The sequence below is a fragment of the Macaca mulatta genome, chromosome 20 (assembly GCF_049350105.2).
Source record: "Macaca mulatta isolate MMU2019108-1 chromosome 20, T2T-MMU8v2.0, whole genome shotgun sequence".
Lineage (NCBI taxonomy): Eukaryota > Metazoa > Chordata > Mammalia > Primates > Cercopithecidae > Macaca > Macaca mulatta.
Genome location: NC_133425.1, coordinates 27,795,543 through 27,799,638, shown reverse-complemented (window position 1 = coordinate 27,799,638; position 4,096 = coordinate 27,795,543). Strand labels below are relative to the sequence as shown.

The window sequence follows — 4,096 nt, the reverse complement described above, 5'->3', positions numbered from 1 at the left end:
TGCCTCAGCCTCCTGAGTAGCTGGGATTAAAGGCATGCGCCACCACACCCAGCTACTTTTTGTATTTTTAAGTAGAGATGGGGTTTCAGCATGTTGGCCAGGATGGTCTCAATCTCCGGACCTCATGATCCAACCACCTCGGCCTACCAAAGTGCTGGGATTACAGGCGTGAGACACCGCGTCTGGCCTCCAGTTTCTTTCGATTTTGCTTTGTTTTGTTTTGTTTTTTTTGAGATAGAGTCTCACTCTGTCTCCCAGGTTGGAGTGCAGTGGCATGATCTTAGTTCACTGCAACCTCCACCTCCAAGGTTCAAGTGAGGCTACTGTCTCAGCCTCCTGAGTAGCTGGGATTACAGACGTCCACCACCATACCCGCCTAATTTTTGTATTTTTAGTAGAGACAGGGTTTCACCATATTGGCCCGGCTGGTCTCAAACTCCTGACCTAAAGTGATTTGCCTGCCTCCGCCTCCCAAACTGCTGGGATTACAGGTGTGAGCCACCGTGCCCGACCCTGCCTCAGTTTCTCCATTCATAAAATGGGGGTTCTCGAGCTAACCATGAAAGGCACCTAGCACTGTTCTTTGTCAAGTGTAACTCATCCCTTTGCTGAGGTCCACGGCAGACTGGGCTTGGGGCCAACGGGCGGAGGCTGGCCTTGGGAACAGGCCTTGTGCACAGGTCCTCCGAGTGCAGCCTGGAGGATGGTCGGTGGCCAGTGGAGGGCCTGAGCCACTCCTGGAGCCTCACCACAGGAGAGGAAGGGAGACCTTTAGCACAGCCGGAGGAGGGGAACCTGCAGGCCTGGAGCCATCTGTTTGTGAGTCCACCCACACCCTTCTTCAGCTCCACCAAGCCCACGATGGGGACAGATTGGCCCTAAATTTAGCTAAACATCAGCCCCAGACGGAGCTTTTAAGAAGCACAGTGCACAACAGCAGCCATGAGCGCCGTCACTGGAAGCCCCTGGTTTACAAAAGAGGATACAGGCTGAGAAAGGGCAGGAGGCTATTTCCAGAGCCACGCTGAAGGATAGGCCTGACTCCTGCTAACAAGTGTGTATTATGGGCTGGAATGTGTCCCCCTCCAAATGTATATGTTGACGTCCTAACTCCCAGTGCCTCAGAATGTGACTGTATCTGGAGATAGTGCCTTTAAAGAGGTAATTAAGTGAAAATGAGGTCACTGGGGGGGTCCCAATCCAATATGACTGGTGTCCCTACAAGAAAAGAAGATTAGGGCTGGGCACAGTAGCTCACGCCTATAATCCCAGCACTTTGGGAGGCCAAGGTGGGTGGATTACCTGAGGTCAGGGGTTCGAGACCAGCCTGATCAATATGGTGAAATACCATCTCTACTAAAAATACAAAAATTAGTTGGGCATGGTGGCACGTGCCTGTAGTCCCAGCTACTCGGGAGGCTGAGACAGGACAATTGCTTGAACCGGGGAGGTGGAGGTTGCAGGGAGTGGAGATCACACGTCTGCACTCCAGCCTGGATGACACAGCGAGACACTGTCTCAAGAAAAAAATTAGCTGGGCATGGTGGTGAGTGCCTGTAATCCCAGCTACTTGGGAGGCTGAGGCAGAGAACTGCTTGAATCTAGGAGGTAGAGGTTGCAGTGAGCTGAGATGGCGCCACTGCACTACAGCCTGGGTGACAGAGCAAGGCTCAGTCTCAAGAAAAAGAAAAAAAAGAAGAGGAGATTAGGACACAGACACACAGAGGGAAGACCGTGTGAAGATACAGGAAGAAGATGACCATTTAAGGCTCACTGTGGTGGCTCAAACCTATAATCCCAATACTGTGGGAGGTTGAGGCAGGAGGATTGCTTGAGGCCAGGAGTTTGAGGCCAGCCTGAGCAACACAGTGAGAGCCCGTCTTTTTTTTTTTTTTTTTTTTTTTACGACTGAGTCGCACTCTGTTGCCCAGGCTGGAGTGCAGTGGTACGATCTCAGCTCACTGCAACCTCCACCTCCCGGGTTCAAGCGATTCTCCTGCATTAGCTTCCCAGCTAGCTGGGAGTACAGGCGTGAGCCACCACGCTCAGCTAATTTTTTGTATTTTCAGTAGAGACGGGGTTTCACCATGTTGGCCAGGCTGGTCTTGAACTCCTGACCTCAGGTGATCCGCCCACCTTGGTCTCCCAAAGTGCTGGGATTATAGGCGTGAGCCACCACGCCTGGCCGAGCCTGTTTCTTAAAAAAACAAAATTGGCTCTCTGCTACTCCCATTCGACAGACAGCTGCATCTTCTCTGTGAAGATGCAGGTGAAGGTCAGAACCAATGGATTTGGTCGTATTGGGCGCCTGGTCTCCAGGGCTGCTTTTAACTCTGGTAAAGTGGATATTGTCGCCATCAATGACCCTTCATTGACCTCAACTACATGGTCTACATGTTCCAGTATGATTCCATCCATAGCAAATTCCACGGCACTGTCAAGGCTGAGAACGGGGAAATCCCATCATCATCTTCCAGGAGCGAGATCCCTCCAAAATCAAATGTGGCAATGCTGGTGCTGAGTTCGTCGTGGAGTCCACCAGCATCTTCACCACCATGGAGAAGGCTGGGGCTCACTTGCAGGGGAGAGCCAAAAGGGTCATCATCTCTACCCCCTCTGCTGACGCCCCCATGTTCGTGATGGGCGTGAACCATGAGAAGTATGACAACGGCCTCAAGATCGTCAGCAATGCCTCCTGCACCACCAACTGCTTAGCGCCCCTGGCCAAGGTCATCCATCACAACTTTGGTATTGCCGAAGGACTCATGACCACAGTCCACACCATCACTGCCACCCAGAAGACTATGGATGGCCCCTCCAGGAAACTGTGATGTGACAGCCATGGGGCTCTCCAGAACATCATCCCTGCCTCTACTGGCGCTGCCCAGGCTGTGGGCAAGGTCATCTCTGAGCTGAATGGGAAGCTCACTTGCATGGACTTGCATGGCCCCGCTGCCAACGTGTTGGTCGTGGACCTGACCTGCCGCCTGGAAACACCTGCCAAATTGTCAAATACGACGACATCTAGAAGGTGATGAAGTGGGAGTCCAACGCCCCCTCAAGGGCATCTGGGGCTACACTGAACACCAGCTTGTCTCCTCTGACTTCAACCTCAACACCCACTCTTCCACCTTTGATGCTGGGGCTGGCATTGCCCTCAATGACCACTTTGTCAAGCTTGTTTCCTGGTATGACAATGAATTTGGCTACAGCAACAGGGTGGTGGACCTCATGGCCCACATGGCCTCCAAGGAGTAAGACCCCTGGACCACCAGCCCTAGCAAGAGTACGAGAGGAAGAGAGAGGCCCTCACTGCTGGGGAATCCCTGCCACACTCAGTCCCCCATCACAATGAGAATCTCTCTTCCTCACAGTTTCCATGCAGACTCCCTGAAGAGGGAGGAGCCTAGGGAGCCCTGCTTTGTGTACCATCAATAAAGTCCCCTGCACTCAGCCAATAAATAAATAAACACAATTTTAAAAGATGATCATCTACAAGCCAAGAAGAGAGGCCTCAGGAGAAACCAACCCGGCCAACACCTTATTCTTGGATGTCTAGTCTCCACAATTATGAGAAAATAAACTTTTCTTGTTTAAACCTCCTAGTCTGAGGTACAGTTGTCTCTTGGTGTCCCTGAGGATTGGTTCCAGGATCTCCCACATATCAAAATCGGCAGATGTTCAAGTCTTCATGTAAAATGGTATATTATTTGAAAATAATCTATGCAGTATACTTTAAAACATCTCTAGGTTACTTAGAATACTTAATACAATGCAAATGCTATGTATTTTTTATTGTATTGTGTTGTATTGTATTTCATTCTTTTTAGAGACAGGGTCAGTCTCTGTTGCCCAGGCTGGAGTGCAGTGGCACAATCATAGCTCACTGCAGCCTTGAACTCCTGGGTTCAATTGATCGTCCCACCTCCACCTCCAGAGTAGCTGGGACTACTCTGGTGTGTGCTACCCTGCCCAGCTAATTTTTATAAATTTTTCTGAAGAGATGGGGGGGTCTCATTTTGTTGCTCAAGCTGGTCTCAAACTCCTGGCCTCAAGTGATTCGCCTGCCTTGGCCTCCCAAAGTGCTGGGATTACA

At 50.9% G+C, this 4,096-nt stretch overlaps 1 pseudogene; it reads left to right on the top strand.

The window, feature by feature from the left end:
- The first annotated feature begins 2,201 nt into the window (after positions 1-2,201).
- On the top strand, positions 2,202-3,376 carry LOC706976 (glyceraldehyde-3-phosphate dehydrogenase pseudogene; annotated as a pseudogene).
- Positions 3,377-4,096: the final 720 nt, after the last annotated feature.